General features: G+C 46.3%; 1 protein-coding gene across 3 annotated transcripts in view; it reads right to left on the bottom strand.

Moving 5' to 3' along the window:
* Positions 1 to 18972, bottom strand: part of PDZD2 (PDZ domain containing 2) — a 372691-nt gene extending 353719 nt beyond the window's left edge. For all 3 annotated transcript variants that reach the window (XM_057540562.1, XM_057540563.1, XM_057540564.1), the window contains exon 1: positions 18660 to 18972. The gene's annotated coding sequence lies outside the window, so the exon portion shown is untranslated. The remainder of the gene's footprint in view (positions 1 to 18659) is intronic.
* Between the last annotated feature and the right edge of the window lie 5990 nt (positions 18973 to 24962).

Raw genomic sequence — 24962 nt, 5'->3', positions numbered from 1 at the left:
CTTTGGGGACACTAGTCTGCTTTGGAGGCCTGGCCCTAATACTGATCACCCAGCTGGATCACCTTGGGAAAATTACCTGACCCTCGAGCTTCTGATTCCTCATCCATAAAACGGGGCTAATAATCTACTAGGAAGCATAAATGAGATGATGGGGACAAAGGAGATAGGAAGAACTTATTAGCTGCAGAATTAAACCTCAGAGTTGGCAGAAGCATTAGAAGTCCCCCAGCCCAGTCCTGCAACAGTCCTCCAGCCCCTGCTTGGTGCCTGCAGTGAAGGGAAACTTACCGCCTCTCAAGGCAGCCCATGCCCCTTTGAGACTATAATGTTAAAAAACATTTCCCAACATGGAGCTATATCTCTGTCCCTTAATTTCAAATGCTCTGGCCTTTGTTCTGGCTTCTGGACCAGAAATGAGAATAAGTCTTAGCAGTCCTGCCCAGGAAAGCCATTGAAATTATTTATTTGGCCACCTGATGGATTAGAGTTGCAAACTTCCCACATGCAAGTATACAGAACCACAGAGAGTTGAGGGTGAGTCCAGATTCATTGTTTGGGGGCTGGTTGAGGGGGTGCCATTGGCCAAGACAGAGAACAGAGGAGGAGGGGCAGGCTCATGTGGGAGAGGTGATGAGATCAGTTTGGGATGTGCTGCTCTGGAGTAGCTGAGGGTCGCCAGGTGGAGGTGGTGAGCGGACACTGGACATGGGAGTCCTGAGCCCAGGAGGAGGGTAGAGGCTAAAAGGACAGAGTTTGGAGGGGTCTGTATATAGTGGTGGCTGAAGTGGAAAATGTGGATGAAATTGCCTAGGGGGGAAATGAGAACATCCCTGTTTAAGAGGTGAAGTATAAACCAGTCCAAAAAAGTAAAGAGGAATAAAAGTTGTTGCAAAAATCAATGAAAGTGCTCCATGGAGACGAGCTCAGAGAGAAGATTAAGACTAGGCATCCATTAAAGAGGCACAAAGAAATCCAGGAAGGGAGTGGTAGCAGAGAAGCTGGAGAACAGTGTTTCACAAAGGAGGAACTGGACTGCGGGCCAACTGAAGTACTGAAACGTTTCCATTGGATTTGGATGTAGAGGCCCATCGGTGGTCACCACAAGGGACTTTCAATGGGGGTTTGGGAATGGAAATCAGATTGCACAGTCCACTGAGGGATTAATGAGAGATTAAAGAAGTAAAAACAGCCACTACAGACCAGTTTCAGGTAATTTGGTTGTTAAGGATATAAAGGCAGAGGGGACTTAATTAAAGAGGGGTGACGTTTGCACATGGTGGAGAGGAAAGGCTCATAGGCAGGGGGAGGTTAAAGACAAAGGGGAAAGAGTATGCTGATTAAGTGTGATCGATAACTGAGTCTGGCGTAAATGTTCAGTAAAAGGAGGGAAATTCTCTCAGGCGTGAAGGAAAGAGTGCAGGCTGGATGCGGAAATAGACTGTAAGTGAAGGAGCAGGACTGAGGGGGTTTCCGATGATTCTCCCTGTGAAGAAAACATGAAGGTCCCCAGCTTGGAGGGAGGGTGAAGGTCACAAGGTAGGAGTTTGAGGTGGGCGGGGGGAGAGTCAGACAAGGCAGTGGGGGAAACGGCAGGGAAAGGTGATCTCCCGTAGAGACTGTCCACCTGCCTGCCAGCCTATGAGGCTGATGAGTTCAGAGGCCATTATTCTGCAGGTGCACCGATCCAAATAGATGGTGGGTTTTTCCTCTTTCACAGAAGTGCTTAGCAGCCAGGACACAGAGGCAGAAGATGCAGGTGGTTGAACTTATTCGGTGGAGGGATTTTGGTGGGGATAGCAAAAGGGAAGGAGATAGGGAGTTTAGAGTATTGGCAAAGGAGTGGGTGAAGTGATGGTCCCCAGGGGCATGGGCTGGAAGGGGGAGGATTTGGAAGGCACTATCATCTTTCCTTCAACTCTCTCCGACCAATTCCCCCATCTTGGACCCTTGCCTCTGGATATGTTACTTTACACCACATGTTGCCTGGAGCAGCACATAATAGTCTGGATGTGTGGGACTAGTGCAGAGGATCAACACTGTTTCTGGGCCCCTCACAACTGGGATTTACATTTATTTAATAGTCACATCACAGTGTTGGTGCACACTGATCATATAGTCAAATGAACTGCCTAAATCTTTTACACAAAGACCACTATTAAAGCAGCTTCCTGACTGTCTTGTAATAAATGCAGTTGGCTTTTCGGACATAAGTGAGGGAACTTCACTTGAGCCCTTGGCTGATCTTGCAGGACGTGGCCTATCCTATATGTCAGTTTAGATTCTGATTCTGGTGTGAAATGAGGTCACTGTGCTTCCCAGATCTGGGTCATGAACAAATGGGATAAATGTGTCATCCATGTCTTTATTTAAGTCATCGATAGAAACGTTGAACAGGAGCAGGATAAATCCAATGGCAGAACTATGTCTGACTCTCACTGCTAGAACCCTCTCTCTGGATTGACACCAATCCATCAACCCCTTTGTACGGGCATGTAGCCAGTCAGCTACAAATCACCACCTTCTGCAACTGTCCAGTCCACGTTTCTCCAGCTTGCCCACAAAGATAGCACAAGAGACCATCCAAACACCTTGTTGAAAAGTCCACATTCATTATGTCAACAGCTTTCCCATGATGTACTGGTCTAGTAACCTTATCCTCACTGGATAAAAACACAATGCGCTTTTCTTTGCTGTGTCTTATACACCTAAGACCAGATGGAAATCGGTTTATGACATTTTACTGCTTTATAACACTTCCTGTCTCACCATGACATCACTTTTCCCCAATCCTAGGGCTTCACAAGGCCACAAAGGTGTTGAGACCTTAGCTTCTAAAACTTCCTCTTACTCCAGTAGATCGGGTTACCTGATCTCCCAGCCAGTTGAAATGAAGAATGTTAGCCTGATAATGAGACTATAATAGAAAAGCCACTATTTCAAATAGAGAGAGAAGGGCTGTATAAGGTGCCCCACTTTGCCCTGTCTCAGGACTTCCTCTCAGCAGCCCTAAAGAGTAGTTTAAATTTATTTCCTTGAATCTGATTTTGAAAATAAAGGCAAATGTGATTATACCTGAGCTTTCTTGAGTACATCATTTTCAACCAGGTTACTGAAATCCTGAGATTTTAAATCTTACAAGCTACATATTTAGTTGCTTAAAAAAGAACATGGGATGAGAAAGATACAGATCAACAATAACCCAGAGTAAAAAATGCCAGGGTGTTTATGAAGGGTATAGTCCCTAATTATGCCAAGAGGGACACCCTTTCCCCTTGGCAATGCTCCTTAGAAGCTGCCAATACATTAAACTGGACCAGTTTAGCCAGTCCATCAACATCTGTTTACAGCCTGCTGCTGGGGACACAAAGATGTGAGAGGTATGGTCAAGAGCCTCCGAGACTTCACAGTCTAGCCTAGGAGGAGCTAAAAACAAAGAAAGACACTTTCACCAAAAGGTTCACTAACCAAGGCAGCATGTGCTGGATGCCAAGAGAATGTGCCAAGCAGTGTGTGCGCCAGACTTTCTGAGAGAGGCTGCTAGCTGGAGGCTGAGGAGAAACACTCTTCAAAGGGAATGAGACTTTGCCTGGGTCTTAAGGGATGGACAGAGTTCAGGCAAGGGGTAGGGGGGCATTCTGGGCGGGCGGTGTGAAATAAATGCATATAGCCCATGCAGATGAAAGAAGTTAAGCTGCATCCAAATCCCGTCTCACTTCTCAAATACATTCGTGGGGCACTGGTTCCAGGACCCCTGAGGATACCATAATCAGAGGATGCTCAAGTCCCATGTATAAAATGGCGTAGTATTTGCATATAACCTACGCACATCCTTCCTTGTACTATAAATCATCTCTAGATTACTTATAATACCTAATACAATGTAAATGGCTATAAATACAATGTAAATACTGACAAATTCAAGTATTGCTTTTTGGAACTTTCTGGAATTTTTTTCCCCCGAATATTTTCCATCAGCCAGCAGTGGGCTCAATCTGCAGATGCAGAGCCCACGGATACACAGATAGGGAGGGCTGACAGTAGGAAGAGAAAAGCCTGCTGCTGAACAGGGAAATTAACAAAGAAAACACTTAACTTTGCAAGAGGGGGTCTGTGCCTCCAGGCAAAGTTCAGCCAAGGTCATGCAAGGATGAACGTCCACTACACTCACTCTAACCAGATGCTCCGATGAAAACCCTAGTATGCTATTACACACAGCACAAATTTCATTAAAATCATCCCCGGAAATTTAAGATTTGAGCCTAATGGACTTTCTAAGAATGCAACAACATATGCCACAGAGGTAAAGATCCCAAGAAGAAAAAAAACAAGTAGTGGTTTGCAACCCTGGCTCCACATTAGAACGACCTGGGGAACGTTCAGAAAATACCAATGCTTGTGCTTGTCCTACCAATTACATCACAATCCCCAGGGCATCAATATTTAAATGAAAAATACCAGTGATTCTAACCTCATTCTCTCAACAAATTGTTTCCTGAGTGCCTGCTATATGCTGAGCCTTGTTCTAAGTGTTGAAGATATGAGTGAATCAAATAGGCTCCCCCACTTCAGAAAAATAGCCTCATAAATTTTACAATGCAGCCGGGTAGAGCAGGCAGAAAGGCAAATTAAGTCAGTAAAATATATATGCTTAAACACTGACCAGGTGCAAAGGAGAAAATAAAGCTGAGAAGGGGGATGTGAAATCTCAGGCTGGAACAGGGTGGCATGGAAGACTTCATGGAAGGTGACATTTGAATCAAGACCTGAAGAAAGTAGCAACTCAGCTACATGAAAGAAGAACACACCAGGCAGAGGGAACAGCAGGTGCGGTGCCCCCGAGGCATCAGTGTGCCAGGGTGGCGTGTGGCTTGAGCAGAGAGGGAGAGTTACAGAGATGGAGTCAGGGAGGATGGGAAGGGGAGGGCCTGTAAGTTAAGTAATGAGTTCAGCTTTTACTCTGAGTGAGATGGGGAGTCATGGGAAAGATTGAACAGAGAAGTCACATGATCTGGTTTGTATTCTGAATCTAGAATTACTCAGCTGCTCTGTTGAGAATATGCTATGGGGGGAAAGAGAAGAGGTAGAAATCGAGCAATTCCTGAAATAGCCCACTTGCGAGATGAGGACACCGGGGATGAAGAGAGGTGATGAGCCATGGTCAGATTCTGGGTATCTTTGGAAGAACTAACTAGAGACAAAGCATCTGGAAGGGGAAGGGGTGGGAATCAGGAACTTAGTTTTAGACGTTAAAGCCTGAGATGGCCGTCAGTGGAGGTATCAGATAGATAATTCTATACGCAAGCGGTACAAGATGGAGATACACTGGTGTGAATTCTTGGCTTACGGATGGCATTTAAATCCATGAGAATGACTGACATCACAGATTGTAATCACAGAAAGAAAAGACAAGAAGTGCAAGTAATGAGTCCTTGGCCCTCCAACAGTTGAGAGATCAGGGAGAAGAGAAGACAGTCAAGAAAACTGCGAAGGAATGCTGGCTGGTGAGCAAGGAGGAATGTCCGTACGGTATGGTGTTCAGAGAGCAAAGGGAAGGATGCATTTCAAGAATAAAGCAGGGATGAACTGTGTGCATCAAATGCTTTGAAGGAGCATGGAAAAGGCTGAGAGTCGGTCCTTGGGTTTAGCAATGTAGATGTCATTAGCGACCTTGATAAGAGCAGTCTGTGATGTACAACAAGGTAGTGAATCACTTCTCTAGGAGGTCATGTTCTTGGACGCAGCTTAAAATATATCAAATGTCTGTCTTCCCTAATAGAATCTAAGAGTCTAGTACACAGTAGGTCTCTATCTGATTTACTGAAGAAATGCCCCGGGGCTGTACAAGTGCAATGTTCATGAAATCACCTAAAATGATCACTCTGTAAAGTGGAAATCTTTCCATTTGGAAAAATATTGTGATGGGAAGATCTCTCTTAAGACACATATCAGAAGATTCATCTTCCCATACATCTTAAATCATAACTAGCACTGTCTCAGATTTACTAGCTCCCCTATTAGATGATAAGTTTCTGAAGGGCAAGACCATTTCAGACTTCAGGGATCTTCATGGATTAGCTGTAGGTATGACCTGAAGTATGTAGTACCGATTATTCTCCCCACTCAGCCATGCTGGTCTGACACTAGTTTCATTCATTTAAAAAACCTTCATGAAGGATCTAGTATGGTCCAGGCACTGCCCTGGGTGTTTCAGTCACAGCATCTCATGGTTTCTGCCTAGAAGAACCTTCTAGTCTACTCTTTCTGACACACTGCTGACATCAACTGAAGAAGTGGCTCTGGCTTCACTTTGGACTGCAGTTCACTTTCCCAACAAAAGCCACAGGTGATACAGCACAATGTGACATTGCCCAGATTCACCCAGGCCTAGATATACATGTTTATGAGTAAATATGCCTAAGGGGGTTCTTAGCCAGTTCCAAGTTTCCAGCAAAAGCGGGGTTTAGGAAGCACATCATGTTCTTCAAGGAATGCTTTCTCTGTTGTTTCTCTCCCATCCCAAAAGAGAGTTAAATAATTTGATGGGATTGGTAATTCAAGGCAATCTGAATTTTATTTATTCTTCTTCCTCATGCACTGAATGTGAAGTGTACATACCTTTTCTGTATGTGATATGTACTAAATAAATATTAATTGGATGAAAAGGAAAAAAAATTGGTTTGCAGCGGCGAGGACAAAGTACAAACTCTAGGAGAGAACTGAGCATCATTGATAATACTACCTCCTTCAAATGTCTGCTGAGCTTTCATAGTTTTCAGTGATTTTACGGGAAGCTACCTACTTCCTATCTGCAGGACCACCCCTATTAGCAAAGTTCACATGCTGTGTCAAGATGAAGATGGGGAGTAGCCATTGAGAAAGAGTTAGAAAAAATAAGTCCAACTATCCCAGCGTGCAGGTTCCAGCATGGATTTTAACCAATGGAAATCCAGAAGGACTTCTTGATCCAGCAAATGCGAACTGTGGTGGGTGGCGATATTCCACATCAGAACAGCACATACAATTCAACCTGGGCTCCATTTGACCACCCACCTGCCTGTTAGCAGAAACAATGAGCAGCTCCTCTTTGGTTCATGATAAAAATAAAGGAGACTGCTAATGAGTGACATTTTACATGCACAACCCTCTGGGCAAAGTTCTGGTTACCATAGCAACCCCCACCCCCCCCACCCCCGCTCATGACAGCAGAGGCAAAGCGCATGACGTATCAAATGGCCAGAGTTCTGCTTCCCTGCAGGAAAGCAGCTATATTTGCCAAATACACTAATCAGCCACTATAGCCCTTTCTACGAATAAAAGCCCAACCTACATTCGTGGGTCTTGGCCATTCTCACAATTACTATTTGCCTGAAGGAGTAGCTTTTTGTCTGATGTTTACTTATCGGGATGCTGATGTAATTCTCAAGATGGAACCTATTTTTAAAAGGGGGCCCAAGAGCAGGGAAGGAAACAAATAGCTGCTTTCTCATTTTCCCCAGTCTGAAACTGGCAGAAGTTCCTTTGAGCCCCACATCTGGCAAGAGCCTATCCTTTGGCCTCTTCCATGACTGGCCCAAAGCTGGTGACAGAGAAATAGACCAGTGTTTTAGCAAGACCCAATGCAGAGGGTCTTGCTCTCAACCATCTAAAAATGGGGTCCATGTTGTCATTGTAGGGGTCTATCAACTGGGAGGAGACAGGGAGGCAGACAAAAACCAAACTACAGGAAAGTGGTGATACAAAAGGAAAACCAGGAGGAGGAAGATCTCAGGGCTTCTTATGAATGCAAACAAATTTCACCTTTGCACTCTCCCTGCAGAGATGATCAGGATGCAACCTGCTTGTCTCTGCCTTTCCTATAAGCATTCAAGGAAGAGGGTTTAAACCATTAATTCTCTAGGTGGATCAGAAAACGTCTTCAGCCTAAATGACCAAGTGGTGAAAAAAAGAAATGAACTTCTTGACTTCTCAAGCTTAAGCCCCAGGGCCAACTTTTCAGAGAAACAGTACATTGAGAATCTGAGTAAGTATATTTCTTCCCTGTGTTTTAACAATCTGTGTCCTGGGTTTCTGAGCAGAAAAATGAATTAGAAAACTCAGAGCTCTGTAGGGACTTTAGGGATCCTAGGCAGTCCCTCCTTCTCGGAGACTCTATATGGAATAACAGTTAAGAACGCGGGCTTAGGAGACAGAGAGATTTGGGTTCACATTCTTGTTCCAACTCTTAACAGATGTGCAACTTTAGGCAAGCAATTTAAACTTTTTGAGGCTACTTTTCATCATCTGAAAAATAAGGATAACTGGGATCAGTGCTTGGAATGTAACAAGTGCTTTACTTGTTCAACAGCTATTTATTGAGTGCCTACTGTATACTAGGCATTGTTGTCAGCACTGGAGATACAGTAAACAAAACGAGGTCCTTGCTTTGATGGAACTTACATTCCAACAGGTGAGACAAACAATAAACAAATAAATCAAAACTTTATTTCAAACGGAAAAAGAGCAACATGATAGAGCACCTGGGGGGTGGCCATTTTAAAGTATATGATTGTGGAGAAGAAGGTCTTTGAACGTTTGAAGGAAAAAGCTTCCAGGAAGAGGTAAGACCGTCTTCCGGGATAGAGCTTACTATACTCCATAAGGGACAGTGTTTCTGGACACAGAGAGTGAGGGCAATGAGTGGGAAGAGAGGAAATCACCTGCGAGTCAGGTTGGGGCAAAGGGCCTGAATCATATTCAAATGGCAATGAGAAATCCCCAGGTTGAAGCTGCAGAGTGACATGACTTGATATGTGCGTTAAAAGGTCCCTCTGGCTGCTCTGAGGAGAAAGGATTAGGGGTCAAGAGTACTCTGGGGAGGCCCAGTTAGAGGACCATGGCAGCAGCGGTCCAGGGACAAGTGGCGGTAGCTTCAACTAGGGGGGCTGCCATGGTAATGGGGAGAAGGCGGATACTGGAGGGAGGGCCAGCAGGACTCACAGACTTAGCTGCTGGAGTGGGAGGAAAAGAGAAGAATGAAGCGCGGTTTCTAGGTTTGGGGAATGAGCCTGTAGGTGGATGCTGGTGCCAATTCCTGAGGTGGGAGGAGAAGGAAAGAAGTAGCCTGAGGGGTAAATATCAAGGCTTCCATTTTGATCGTGCTAGGTCTGAGGCGCCCATTCTATTCCCATGCAGAGATGTCAGGTTGGCAGTGGGGTATACGCGTCTGGAAGTCGGTGAGAGTTAGAGACATAAATTTCAGAGGCAACATAACACAGATGGTAGATGAGATCTCCCTAGAAGGGAGAATAACCAGAGAAGAGGACCCAAGGTCAAGTCCTGGGGCAACATCATAAAATAATGAACATCAGTTGATGTTGGTGTAATTTTCAGTACGCTGGGAAGGAGAGCGTTGGCCAGTTACTGCTATCAGCATCTTTCCACCCATCTATCTACCCACCTATCCTGTCATCCATTCATACCATAAACAATCAGAGCACATTTACTGAGACGTAGTAGAGACGATAGATGGTCCTCGACTTATGATGGTTCGACTTACAATTTTTCAACTTTACGATGGTGCAAGAGTGATGCACAGCCAGTAGAAACCATACTTCGAATGCTGAATTTTGATCTTTTCCCGGGTTAGCGACAGGCGGTTACAACACTCTTTGGAGATGCTGGGCAGCAGCAGTGAGCGCAGCTCCCGGTCAGCCACGCCATCACCAGGGTAAACAACCGATACACTTACAACCATTCTGTACCCATGCAACCATTCTGCTTTTTACTCTCAGTATAGTATTCAATAAGCTACATGAGATGTTCAACACTTTTTAATAAAATAGGTTTTGTGTTAGATGATTTTGCCCACTATAGGTTAATGCAAGTGTTCTGAGCACATTTAAGGTAGGCTAGGCTAAGCTGTGATGTTTGGTAGGTTAGGTGTATTCTTTGTTTTTGTTTGTTTGTTTGTACGGCCACACTGCGCGGCACGCAGGATCTTAGTTCCCCAACCAGGGATCGAACTCGTGCCACCTGCATTGGGAGCTTGAAGTCTTAACCACTGGACTTAACCACTGGCCAGGGAAGTCCCATAGGTTAGGTGTATTCAGTGCATTTTTGACTTATGATATTTGCAATTTACAATGAGTATTACTATGATGGGCTTATTATAGTACGTAACCACATTATAAGTAGAGGAAGATCTGTAGTTCAACAACACAAGCTCTGGAGCCAAACTGCTCTACTTAAACCGTGGTTCCACAAACTCCTGTAGCCTTGGGGAATTTGCCTAAACACAGTGCACCATTTCTCCATCTGCAAAAGGGTATGTAGTGGGATAAATGGTGACTTTGTAATAGATATGTTCACGTCCTGGTGCCTGTGAATATGACCTTATTCACAGATATAATTCAATTAAGGATCTTGAGTTGAGATCATCCTGAATTATCCGGGTGGCCCTCAACCCAATGACAAGTGTCCTTATAGGAGACACGCAAAACAGAGACATGCACACACAAGAGAAGACACGAGCGCACAGGGCAGAAGGCGATGTGAAGACAGAGATGGAGATTGGCGTGAAACAGCCACAGGAATGTTGACAGCTCCCAGAAGCTGGAAGAGGCCAGGAAGTCTTCTCCCTGAGAGCCTCCAGAGGGAGCATGGCCCTGCTGACACCTGATTTCAGACTTCTGACCTCCAGAGCTATGAGAGAATAAACTTGTGTAGTTCTAAGCCACCAAGTTTGTGGTAATTTCTTACAGCAGCCTTAGGAAACAAACATGGGGATAATAACAGCATGGATCTCATCGGATGGTTATGAGAATTAAATGAGTTAATACGTGTAAAGTGTCTAGAACAGTGCCTGTCAAATAGGGAACATTCAAATGACTTTCATTTTTCCCCATGTACTGAATATTGTGCCAGATCCTGAGGCATATGGATCCTGAAGAGTATGGGGGAAAGGGCTGATCATCTCCAGAGACCCTCAAGAGATAGATGGTGCCCAGGACACTGAGCAGGTGAGGGGCCAGAGGGTGGGAAGGGTGCTCAGGGGCCGTGTGTGACTCCCAGGTGCCAGAAACTGCTGAACGCTGCTCCCCAGCAGTCACGATAAAGAAGTCAATAAGCCTCACATCTGCTCAGGTTTTTAAAGATGAGTAGTTGGTCCAGAGAGGGGTTAATGCGGTCCTTTCTGGTACCTTCCTCTCCCTGTGCCATCTCACTGCCTGCTCTCTCATGAGAATCCACGCTGATGAGGACACTTGGAACACATTTTCTGGGGACAGCTGTCTCTTCTTTTAGCCTAATGATACTGGGAATAACTGTGACCAGGGTGGGGTAGGGGTGGAGAGTGGGCAGTGGAAAACTAGAGGAAAGCGATGACAAATTTATATGCTGAGTGACTTAGGAATAATATTTGCACGGCTGCTTTAGCCTTGGAAGTTAATTTTCTTCACCTAGAGACCCATATAGCACACTCTAGTTTTACCCAAATCTCTATAAGACGCACTGTGTCAAAAAGGGGGTGGTGGGGAATGTAACTGAAGCACAGCTGAAATCAGACATTCTATAAGTGTCCATTGGCCAACACATAAAAATGTAAAGAGTTTATTGACATCTTGCTTTATTAAAATTGGCTCCATTCTCATCTTTATAGGTGTAAAAAAAGAAATGTTCAAACACTAGAAGAGGCTTTGTAATTATATTTGATCACCTGCATGCAAATATAAGCAGTGTCAAGAACCACTTAATAGTCTTCAGGGGTGAGGGCATTACTGGGTGTTCAAACTTGTTTACACCAACCTAAGATAGCATGGCTAACAGAGAAGGGGTCTTGTGGAATATTGGAATTCCAACCCCATCCCAAGACGTGTAAACAGGACAAGCAAGTTCACATTAGAAGGCATGTGCAGCACTCTGGCCTCTGGTGAAAGGGACGAAAGAGCCAGTGTTTATTGCATCTTCCCCCCTAGGTATCCCAAGAGCTCCTTAGGAGAGACAGTAGCCAGACAGGGCCCTGGGGGAGCCAGTCTCCCAGGCACTGTCTCTCCTCCCACTACCTTCCTCTGGATGCCCAGAGGCCTCCCCTGTGAGGCAGCCTAGTGCCCCCGCCCTCTACTGAGAACACCCTGATCCAAAATTACCCTCCCTCCCAGCCGCCTCCCAACACAGCTTGTATTCCTGCAGCAGGCAGGTCTCAGCCAGGGAGCTGGCTTTGGATTCCACAGCTCTTAGATAATGGTGGGAATCTGATTCTGCATTGCATCCATGCATCTTGATTTTTAGCAAAGCAGGATGCTCATCCCTCGGAAGCCAGGGTGACACAGTGTATGTGTTTTAACTAGGATGATTCGGTTGAGGTAGCAGAGTTAGTTAAAGTGGAGCGCAGGCAAAAGCAAGTGCTGGTGGTGTCAGGTGTTGATAAAAAGGGAGACCATGAGCGGCTCAGTCCAAATGCATTTCCACTCCTGCCAAAACCCTCCAGGGACCCAGTCTGGAGCATCATTCTATTAAGGGCCACAAACACCATGAAAGCCCCTCCTCAGGAGGCTGCTCAAACACCACAGATCTATTCTGGAATGCGCTAAATTTACTTCAACCTGAAGGCAAGGGATTGGATTATGGTCCTTCAGAGATCTGCAAATCCTTCAGAGAGTGTGATTTTTTTTCTTAATCCTCATGTGGATAGCTAGGCATTTCAGGCTGCTTAAGGCAACAAAACTTCCCCTATCTCTTTGCTATTATTTTATCTAAAGCTGCGACATCAGTGTGGGCAAAATTAGTCCTCTTTGCTGTAAAGCTGGTTCCCCAAACCCTGCTTCTCCAAAACCCCTTCACGTGTTAGAGTGTTTGATGAGCCACAGAAACACTTAAAATCCCAAAAATAAATAATCCAGGCATAACTTAGTGAGATGTTCAATGCTATCTGGTTTCATTAGACTGCTTCACAAAGAGTGAATGCTTAAGTTTCTGATTTTCCGCAAGCTAATAGCCCAGTCACTGTTCACTCTATGTATTCGTGCAGGTAATGCACGCATCCCGAAGCCAGCGGCTCTCAGGATGGGGATTGTTGCCCGGCCCCACTGCGAACATGGGGTGGAGAAGATGTTATTGGCATTGGAGAGGCCCCGGCCAGGGGCAGGCCTCTTCCGGGAGCTGGAGAGACTTAACAGACAGATGTGTCTTCTCCGCACACTTAGTGCCTTAACAAGACATCTCTCGGCCCGGCCGCCGTATCACACCACAAAGGGACCCTTCAACTATTGAGTTTTCAAACCGTAAATGCTCCCAGTGTTTTCCTGAACACGTTTGTAAATAGAACGCTGAGCTCTTTAGATCACAGGCGATTCAAGTCTGAATCAGATGACCTACCTGGCTTCAAATCCTGTCTCTGCCCAGAACTGCAGAACCCCGGGGAAATGTATCCTTTCCCAAGTCCATCTTTTTTTTTCCATTTCCATTTCCATCAATAGAGATGGTTATTATAAGATCAAGGATTAAAAAGTTTTAAATGCCATGAAAGGATCCATCATTTTATATGGAACCTATGCATAAACCCAAAGGACAACATAATCTAGATATAGACCATCCGGCTGGAAAATTAAATCAAGGATAATCTGAGAACATATTTTTATACTTCTCTTTCCTTAAAAAACTTTCTGCACATTTTCCCCAAATATCATTTAATTTGGCACACGTTTATTATTTCCTAAATCAAGTTAAGCGCTCCTTTCCCTCCCCTCTTTACGAATGAGTGAGAATATTTATCTAATCTAAGTATAATGATAGATCCATTAATAAAACCAAGGGAGGCCACAGATTTTGAATTCCTCATCACCCACCTGCATCTTGCACAGCTGCCATTGAAAGATGACGGTTCCCAGATCGAGCACCTTAGACTGTGAATCTAGCTCTGGTTGTACTGAAATGAGGCGAGTTCTCTGCTTTTCTGGGCCTCCGCTTCTTGGAGTGCAGGAATTAGCCAGTCTGAATGTATCGCTCCTTCCAAAAACCACTAAGGAGAGGGGAGACCATCCAGGATCTCCCTGCTTTGAGCCCTGGCAACTTGACTTTTGCATCAGAGAGGGCCGTGATACATCTTTCACCCAGAACTGGGAGAACGCTTCAGTGGGGTCTACTAAAAAGTCCTGCCTCCTGCCTCCACATTCAACTGGACTGTCGCTGACTTTGGCGAGAGGTTTATTCATTTCTCAACACACTCTCATCGGGACCCACACATACCAGACGCTGTCACTGAGACATACGCATATCTCAGTAGCTCTTTTTATTCCTCCTAAGAATAATCCTGGGAAGTAGCTACTCTACCAATTTTGCCCATGCAGAAACTGAGGCTCCAAAATTTCGAATCATCTGGCTAGCGAGACGTTCTCTCATTGTGAGGATTCCAGCCAAGTCTCCGACCCCAGTTCCACCATCCTTCCTTTCCCTCTTGGCTGCCTCAGCTGGTGCCACGAGCCAGGTTCACCCACCCTGGCCAGCAGCAGCCTGTGCCCCCAAGCTCCCAGCCTCACACAGTGCCCACCCGGCTGTCAGCAGCCAACCCTTCTCTTTCACCAAGACTGATACTTTCTTCCTCCGCTGCATTGCAGGCTCTCTCCAGCACCTCGCCCCACCTCTGCTTCCCGCCTACATTTCAGGGAAGGCAGATGTCAGCTTTTTTCTTTCCCTGCACCTGCTCCTGATGTCTCTGGCCCCTTCCCTCCCTTATCTGCTCCTTATCTTGACTCCATTCTCTCCCACTTCTCTTTTGTTTACTAAACATGCCTGGGAGGGGGAGTTGGGGGACTCTCCTGAATAAACCTTCCCATAACGCTACCACCTCCTCAAACTACCCTCCTGTTATTTTTGACTGGCATGCTTCTGGATCCAGTGTCTACACTCTCCACTTGCACTGTCTTGGCATTTGCTCTCTCCTTCGTCCCTTGCAACCTGGCTTCCTTGGGCATCCTTTACAGATGCTGCTCTCAGTCTCTGTCGATGGCCTTTTCCCATCATCCTCCTGGGATGCTGGCCCTTCTCAGACATTCCTGCCCGCACTTGTCCGCCCACCCTCCTTAGGGGCCTGCCTGCCGAGCATCCTACTTGGTAGTATGGACACACTTTTGAGGGCAGAAGAAAGAGGTTAAAAACTGTTGAGTCTCCAAGTCTGCCCTGTTAATGAGATTCAGCCTCTCCTTTGCCTTGGTCCTGACCTTTTGTGGGTTTGTCTTCTTCGGGATGTTTCCCCTTGTGGATGATGCAGAAAGAGGGAGCTGGGGCCACCTTCCAGCAGGGACAGCCACCTCCCACCATAGTCTGAGTCACTTAGGCCCACAAGATCTAGGCCAAGGGAGTATGCACAGCTCTGTGTTACCCTGTGCAGCCCACCAGCTCTGGAACTTCCAAGCCAGGGTTGGGACAACACCCTACAGTACAGTCAGCTGGCGCAATGGAGTGGGGAGGGTGTCTGGAGTGCAGGCTCTGTCTCTCTTCTTGTCTAACCTGAGAAAGTTGGTGGGTGACTGGTCGAGGCCTTTTCTGGGCATGAATAAGACTAGGTCCTAAAGAAACAGACCCAGGGGGCTTCCCTGGTGGCACAGTGGTTGAGAATCTGCCTGCCAATGCAGGGGACACGGGTTCGAGCCCTGGTCGGGGAAGATCCCACATGCCGTGGAGCGGCTGGGCCCGTGCACCACAACTACTGAGCCTGCACATCTGGAGCCTGTGCTCCGCAACAAGAGAGGCCGCGATAGTGAGAGGCCCGCGCACCGCGATGAAGAGTGGCCCCCCCGCTCGCCGCAACTAGAGAAAGCCCTCGCACAAAAACGAAGCCCCAACACAGCAAAAATAAATTAATTAATTAATTAAAAAAAAAAAAAAGAAAGAAACAGACCCAGGACTTCCCTGGTGGTCCATGGTTAAGACTCTGCACTTCCAATGCAAGGGGCGCAGGTTCCATCTTAGTCGGGGAACTAAGATCCCACATGCCATGCTGTGCAGCCCCCCGAAAAAAAAAGAAAGAAACAGGCCCAGACAGCATGATGAGTGTGCAAAGGGGGCTCTGTAGAGCTATGGTCCAGAGGTAGGACTGCTTTACGTCTCCTGGGAGAGGCAGAGGCAGAGAATTCACAGAGGAGGAGGCTTTGAGCTGGATCTTGAAGAATAAAAAAACGGTTCATCAGGAGGACCAGGGGAGAAAGGATATTCCAGGACCCGGCCCTTCCCACTACTACTGCAGAAAGACAGTGCTGTAGAGGCTGAGAGGAGTACAGGTCAGGAGGACTACAGCTCACATGAGTGTCGGAGGATATGGCAGAAAAGAAGTCTGAAGAAGGGCATAGGATTTGGAATTCATCCCACAGGTCCTGGGAGCCACTGATGGGTTTTACAAGGAAAGGCAGTCAGTGGACCTTGGTGACTGATTAGATGTGGGAGAAGTCAAGAAGGAGAAGTCTGAAAGGATTTCTCCAGGCCTCTGGTCTGCTGAATGTTAAAACTCCAAACTCCCCATTTCAGCCAACTGTGTATTCTGCTCCTCACCTGCAGGTGACCTTTGTTTCTTCTTCACTCCAAGTCAAAGCAGTGCCCATACTTCAAGTCCATGTCTGATGAGCCTTTCCTTTCTTCCAAGCCCGCTGCCACTCACCAGCTCAGAACTCCATTAGGTCCCCACCCTCTATCTTAATAAGCTCACCAGGGTCCTCACCTCTCATCTCTCCCCAATCCCAATTCTTCCTGCAAGAGATCAGATGAGTCATCCTAAAGCACATAGCTCCTCCACCAAGCCTGTCAGATCCCCTCAGTCAAAAGTGGTTTCTTTCTCCACCATACTCCCAAAATGTTGCATCTGGATCACTCTTCAGGTACTTTATTCGTTAGATCATCCCTTCATTTCTCCATTCAATAAATATAGGGTGCCTATACATGCCACATGGGCACCGGTTTGCATCAGAGCTCTCAGTATACGTATCTCACATCTCCTGATAGACTGAAACTCTGACAGCAAGGAGGGAGCCTCTGTCACCTATGCACATCCCCAGGAACCTCTAAGCCCCTGTGCACGGCAAACCACAAAAATGGCTGAAATGAATAGAGAAATTATCATAAGTTTCCTTAAATAGTAAACTGCCGTAAGTGCATGAAAAATCAATCTCAACGATATTTAAAGCAGAATTCAGTGTTTTTCCAGGAGCATATTAACTGTGTTAAGGGAGGTACATTTATATACTTTACATGGTTTTGATTCTTCCTTTCCCAGCACCTGCCATCCCCCTGCTCCCACATCTCTCTCTGCACCCCTCCCCCCTCACAACACTATGTGGTTATTAGTGGAGCAGTGGGTTTTGGCCCATTCTAATGGAAGAAGGAATTGATGAAGCTCTAGAATCACCTGCAGCCAAGGGTATGTTCTGGGACATTCTCTTCTACTCCTACAAGCAGCCGTCCCACACCACATGTGCCAATCTGTGCCTACTTGACCCCCACTCAGAAGTCACAGACTAGAAAAGCTGGCCCTAGAGCTGGTAAAAATACCAGGTGCCTAGAGCCCAAGTTGAGAGCAGACTGAGTGGCGGAGGCCTCACTGCGGAAGGACCAGCAGCACAGAAGGTCCAGCGGGGGCTCTGTGTAAAAGCAAAGCCAGAGTATCACTTTCTGCAGCCACCTCCATCATGATTTGTCAAGGGAAACACATCCACCCGAAGCACCATACCTCTGTGAGAGGCAAGAGGCCGTGCAAGCTGCAAGAGGCCGCTCCTTCCCCCAACGCTCCTCCACCTCCAGTGCCAGCGCACGTCTGCAGCTCTGGAATGCCCTCGTGCCTGCCATTCCAGTCTCTGCGACCAGCCTATGTCAGACCTTGTCCTCTTCACACTCCAGTGTCCCTTATCAAGGTCTCCGCATGGATGAGGGCTGCTGAGGACAGGCTTCTGGCAAACTCCAACCAGGGACCCTAGACCCTCCCCCTCCCCAATTCAGCATTGCAGGAAGACAAGCAGCCCTAAGACCTAAAACGTCAACGCAAATCCAAGAGAGCGAGGGAGAGAGAAAAGAGAAGGCCAGGTTTGCGGAGGAACTGGACTTCAGAGGGAGAGAAGGTAGAGCAGCATCGCCTCAGCCGTAGTTCCCCATCTCTCTGGCAGACGCCGGTAACCTCCCCAAAGATGCCCTTGCAGTCTGCGCGCCCTGCCCTCGCGCCGCGTGTCTCTTCTCCAGGCAGGAAGGGGGCAAGAGATGAGTAAGCGCGGGAGGATGGACCCCAAGGCAGTACCTGAGGCCAGAGCACCTGAGTGCCTCCGTCCTGGAGGAGGGGACCTGGCGATGGCCCAGGGATGGGGATCCTGGGCGCGCGCCCCGGCAGGGGCTTCAGGCCCTGTATTGAGTGTGCCCAGCAGTGCGCCTCGGGCTGTCCCACTGTCCCCGGCCCGCTCTGTCGGGCCCTCTTCCCGAGGCCGCGTTCTCCCTGCGCCCAGCCGGATGCACAGGGAGTTTGCGCCGCCCAACGTGGGCCCGGGGTTCAGCTCCCCTACTCGCCGCCTAGCCGGGGCTGGGATTCCCGCACCTGGATTGGTCCCTAAACTTTCCTGGGCGCACGCGGTTTCGGGGGTGCCAAGCCTCCGCCTCCACCGGCCCCCACCCACCCTAAGCCCCACGTCCCGGCCACAGCGGGACTGTCGCTTCACCTGCACGCGGCTCGGCGGAGGCTCCGGCTGCTCCTCGCGCGTCCGGACCGAGGCGCCGCCCGGTGGGTCTCGGCGCAGCTACCGCCGCTGCTGCCACCGCCGGTGCCACCACCGCGCCTGCCCGGAGCTGCAGCGCCTAGGTTCGTCCGCAGCCACAGGAGGCGCAATCCCGGGCGTCCACGGCCCGGCGGGTCCCCGCAGCCGCCACCCACCGCTTTTCCCTGCCCGGGGCCGCACGCACCGGCGCCGGGAGTCCGCTTCTCGCCCGGCTCTCCCAGCTGCGCGGCGCTGGGGCTCCACTGAGCCTCCAGGATGGGCGGGGATTCCCTCCCTCTGGTAGATTCGAGGGGCGGGAACTCCCTTCCTGGAGTGACATGGACGGGGGGCGGGGATTCCCCTGCAGGAATGACAAGGTGGGCGGGGTTCCCCCGAGCACGGCACACCGCGGACCGAGTCCCTCCGGGTGAACCGGGAGCCCTGGGGCGCTGGCTAAGAAACCTGGGGATCCTGGGAGGAAAGGATCCGGGGAGATGGCAGCTCAGAATTTCCAGATGGTGGGGCTTGGGGCGCCATCTAGGTGGAAGAGAGTGCGCTAGGGGACGGGAAGTTGCCTTTGCACGGCACTTCACATAGCACTGAGAAAAATGTCAGTCGCTATAAAATACAACAATGGGGCGGAGAGGCCAAAGGAGAGGGGGAAAGGACTAAGCCACTCCAAGCCATCCTTGGCCTCTGCTCTTTGGGATACCAAAGTTAATTGAACACTGGTATGAGAATTTCGAGAATTTCGGGGAACCTCTTGGCACCTCAGAGCTGCTTAGTCCCCCAGTTAAACCCCTCAGAAGCAAAGTCCCGTGGCTCCCGGGTGGTGGTTTAGGTCATTGTGAGAACTAGCCACGAGCCCCCGCTGAGTGTACTGTGACAGCTAATGCCAATTGCCCTTGGCCTTGTTCCAGGTCACTCGAGGAACAGAAGCCTCGGGCTCTTCGGATTCCTCATTCTCTTGGATTTTCAGGAAGGCCTTCAAATATTTTTGGTTCTTTTTTTGTCATCCTTGACATTCTGCCTACCACAGGGAGAGGATGATAAGAACATAATAGGGAGACTGCACAGCTCTGCAAATTAAGCTCTCTTAAGAGGAACAAGCTGGTCTTTTTCAAGTGCTAGCAGATAAGAGTAAAAACATATGAAAAATTACAAAACCTGGGATAATGAATAGTTGAATAATGCTTTTGACATTTTCTGCACAGCAGTAATTGGAAATCTTTGCTTTGGGGGGATGGAGATGGGGTGGGGCAGGGATGTGCTGCAGCTTTGCCCAGCAAGGCGATAAGCTCTGGTCTCTTGGAAGAGCAGACAGACATAAATCACCTGCACAGATTCTGCAGAGCTGTCCCGCAGCATCAGAGGCCAGGGTGGTCCCAAGGCATTTCGAGATGGTATGTTCAGCAGGGGTTGGGGTGGGGAACTACTTGAATTCAGCTGTTCTTCAGCATTTATCATTACCAGGTCACTGAGATCAATGTCTGAGCAAGTCCAAGCTTCATGTATTACAAGCTATGCAATCTTAGGCACCCAGAGTTTCTCTTCTTAGCTTTGAATAGAAAAAATACCTTCCATGCAGGAATGTTGTAAGGATCAGCAGTAACATAGCTACTCAGCACAGCACTTAGGAGGTACTTAATGAAATGGCAGCTATTAACTAGAATGATATCATTGGAACACACAAAAAAATCCTTCTACAATCAAACAGGACTGGTGGTTTCTGTTTGGTTCACAGTCCCAGGCCTGTGTTCCACCACTCTCTTCCAATCACATGAGCCACAAAGAGGCAATGCGTGTCTCCTCTACCTCTGTACCCAGCACCTAGCTCCTTCAGCACCCACTGGAAGTTTGCTGAATAAATGAATATGTAAATGAACTTATCATTCAAACCATAAGCACTACTGTTTCTTACCCAACCCACTCCCAATCCCTGCATCCCAGCCATGTACTCCTCACCTGTAAATTTTGTTCTTCCAGAATGACACTCCCACCCTCCTGTGTCTGCTGAAATCCCAAAGAGTTAAATATCACCTCTTCAGGGAAGGCTTCTCTGATCACTGGTTTTCTCTCCTCCATTAATCATGGTAATGGGAGCACTTTCTGCAAGTGGCTAATATCACCTTTGTCAGGTTGTGTTAAGTTGTAGAAATCACGGTGTTCCCTCTCACACATTTCCAGCTTGTGAATTCCTGGAGGTAAGAGAACATAGATCTTATTATTTGTGTTCCCAGAACCTAGCACGGCATAGTGTCCAACTCAATAGCCATTCAATAAATATTTGCTAAATTAAAATGAATTGTTAAATATATAAATAAATATATGATATGTTATATGCATTATATGTAGGCATAAATATTATATATACATATTTAATATTTTATCACCTGTCTCCTTCAGACATGTCTCCGCTGACCAGCTGAAAATACGTACTTCTCGTTTCAATGTCTTTTCATCCGATATTTTCCAGATAGTTTCTGGCAAGTTCTTGCTTGCTAATAATAGCTCACCTCTCAAGGGGTCAATCAAATGGATGGAAATTTTGTTTTGCCCTTGCAGGCTTGCCAATTTGGAAAGCTCACAACTGAGGGCATTTATTTTCCAGTGTTTGAAGATCAAAATGTAAATTCTTTCTGTCCCCTTGTTAAATATTTAGTCACAGATTAGTACTTCTATTCAAGTTGCCATTTTAATTTATTGCTGATAATATACATGATGTGGAGGAGGATATAGTGAATCTAAGGTTTAGAAAATCTAAGGATTTTCTATATAGAAAATCTAAGGATTTTCTATATAGAAAATCTAAGGATTTTCTATATAGAAAATCTAAGGTTTAAGGACAAATAAAGATTAAAATAATGAACTAAGGGGAAAAAATGTATGATCCTGGCCTACAGTCATGTCAGTGATAGATAAAAGAATGCAGCGTTCTTTAGGTGAGTCCGAGTGGATTCATATGGACTATAGTGGCTTTGGTGTACCTCCGAGCTTCCCCCTCTGTGAAGAAGAATCTACCCTCAGGCAGCTGGAACAAAATTGGATGTTTCATCACCAACTCAAATGAAATCTTGAAGATTGCTTTCCATCTTTCCTCTTTAGTTGTTCTTCCAAGTGGGTTTCCAGGGGGAAGGAGGAGGAGCCTTAGTCAACAACAGGCTCAATTCCCTGTTTCCTCCCAGCCTCTGTGGGTTCATTTCATCTCCAGAACAGATTCTAGCTTCCTGTTTACCTAGCAAATTACCCTCCTTTCTTTCTTCTGCAAATTCCTGGCCACTAAATCTTCCATTCATGAACTCACCTTGGAATGAGCCATCCCTTGGCCAAGGAAGGGCTTAAATATAAAGAACAATGATGGTAAAGAATATAAAGAACAATGATGGTAAAGCATCAATTCAGCGGATCCTAATCTGGAATGTGTTTAAGGCTCCCCAGCAGATTTGAAAATTCAAATCTGGTCTCACCCCCTGAGACCATGTATGCTGAGTCTGTAAAGGGGCTCTGGATACTGCAATTTAGCCAGCACGCCAGTGATTGTGACTTGGGTAGCTCCCAGAGGATACTTGTAGAAACACTGAAATAGAGTGACTTTAAAACTGGGAGGGAGCCCAAGTTAAATCACATTCTAGTATTTAGTCATAGTGGTGATAGATTTTATTTTAAACCTAGATGAAAATTTTGCAATATTTATTCTGTCTCAGACCAACTTTTTGGTTAGCCAGTACATGAAATGGACCTACATTTGATGTGTCCTGTTTCAAAATACTTGTTTAGGGGAAAGGTTTAAGTACATTTCATCCCATGTATATTGAAAATGAGGCGTTTCACTGTATCCATGAGCGTGGCATTGGAACTTATGCAAATGTATTTTGTTGTTTTCAGTGTTGTAATAATAGTACCGCACGTGCAGAATTTATTATTTCCTCCTGGGGGAGAAAATACAGAATATACTATCTCTCCTTCTATTTATTTAGGTGGTTAAATAATCCATTATTTTATATCTTTGATTCAGCCTTCCATTTATACTAAGTAGGCACTGGTTGCCAGGGTAATCTTTTACACAGTTTTTGGCACGAAAAAATGAATTTATATACTAGCAAGCATAAAGCAGGTATCCTTATTACTTTCACAGTTTATACAGATGATTCAATAATTCTGTCCAGTGCTGAATTACCCCCTTGTACTTAGGGCACCAGTGAAACAAGGCTGCTGAAAGAAAGGGAGAAAGTGAGAGAGGTTCAGCTTTGATGAAAGTAACCAGTATTTTGCAATCAGCATATCTAAAGAGAAGCTATTTCAGTTCCACATATACATAGGTTTTGTTTTATAGTGTCTTTATTTTGATTCACACAAGAGACAGGGTGCGGGGTTCTTCTTGGGTCTGAGGGTGTCTATCACATTGGCACAGGTGTAAAAGATACGTTCCCCCCCCCCAGGAGTTGGGAGCTTGTGTCCCCCCTTCCCTGTTCCCACTTTGTTGCAATTCTGTCAAGTCACCGCGTATCTAAATTTGTTGACTATTTAAGTAAGATATTTCCTCTCTCCTCACTTTGTGCACAACACAATCTCATTCTGAACTCCTGTCTCCCCTGATGATTATTCCCCTTGTTCTGTTCTGCTCTACTTACTTATGAAAAGGCATCATTCTAAGTCAATCATATGCTATTTTTACTCCTTCCTCAGTTACTTCTGCTTCCAGATATCTTCATTTAATAATCACCAAAAAAAGCAATTATAAAAATAAACATATTGCTAGTCTATCTCTTCTGTTTTCTTGTTTTATTTTTCTAATTTTATGTCTTTATGCCTCATTGCCTCTTTTGTCAATCTTAGCACCTGTCTTTACTGGTACAGCTAAAATGGACATGGAAATAAAAGGCAGGTAATGATATCCAGTCTGAAAAAGGAACAGAGAGACAGTGCTGTGTTCTGTGGCCAATCACAGTAACACAGTAAGGTGGAGTAACCTCTGGTAAGCTTCACTAAAATGGGGGTAATAACACTTGCCTCTAAAGGTCTCCTAAGGAACTTGAGTCCCCAGTGAGATCATAGAGGCAAAAGTACTTTGAAAAAATTTAAAAGTCTTTGCAGAAGAAAAAATCTATGCTCACCCCAACAATGGTACCTCAGAGACTGGATTCAGGACTCTCTTGAGCCTGGAAGAGATTGTGGAGAAGCAGGGAGACATCATAGAGTACCTGAAGCGGCACAATGCCCTGCTCAGCCAGCGGCTGCTGGCCTTCATGTCCTCTGACCTCAGCTTTCAGCCAAGTGAGATTTGACAACAATTCCAGAGGAGCCAGAGTAGTTTAGACTGACCGACTACCTGACAAGCTGTCTTAGCGAACTGCAGCTTTGCCAAGTAACATTCTACAATTTCTGGTGGAAACCTGAATTTGATTCTCATCTGTGTGGCTGTTTAATAAGTAGGACTCATAGATCATTTGAAAGACACTTTGTAGCACTTTGGTAACTCAAGGGGAATGTCTGTTTTGCACATTTTGAAATTATTTGACTGCCTGGTTTATCCTAGGATCAAAGGTAGATTAAACATCTCCTTGACCAAAAAAAAAAAAAAAATGTAAAAGTCTCTTCAAATAAGACAAAGGGAGAGCAATAGCTCTTGAATGATGTCTTCAGTTTGTTGTTGAATGTACACGAATAAGATGCTTTATGTTTCATCTCATTGTACAGCAAGAATCACCAAGGGTATTTGATAGAACTGTCAATAAGTCATCATTAATGACTTATTTGCTTGACGTATGAATTAGTGGGCCAGACATAAGAAATGCATTTTGCATCTCTGCTGTGTCAAAGAGCCATGAACCAGTCAATGAAGTCCATAAAAAGTAGAACCTCTGAAGATAGGATACAGTGAACTTGAAAAAGCCAGATCTGGTGAAAACACAGTCATTGTCTATTGGAAAATACGTAAGAACATCTTAATTTTGCTTGGTTTTAGCAAATGTTGAGTGACTCCTTCTCTCTAACTGCCCATCTGAGTGGGTTCCTCGTAGGGCTGCTGCTTGAAAAGAGGCCCAGGGATCATACTCTTGGTTGGCCTCTATTTAAGTCACGGTGTCCTTCTCATTTCTGGTTAATAGAACATTGTTTAAAATAACATTTAAATGCCCATTTTCGGGACTTCCCTGGTGGCACAGTGATTAAGAATCTGCCTGCCAAGGCAGGGGGCAAGGGTTCGAGCCTTGGTCCAGGAAGATCCCACATGCCGTGGACCTGTGCTCTAGAGCCCACGAGCCACAA

This window comes from Balaenoptera acutorostrata, chromosome 2, assembly GCF_949987535.1.
Source record: "Balaenoptera acutorostrata chromosome 2, mBalAcu1.1, whole genome shotgun sequence".
NCBI classification, from domain to species: domain Eukaryota; kingdom Metazoa; phylum Chordata; class Mammalia; order Artiodactyla; family Balaenopteridae; genus Balaenoptera; species Balaenoptera acutorostrata.
Note: the sequence above shows the minus strand (reverse complement) of the source record. Positions and strands in the feature narration are given on the sequence as shown.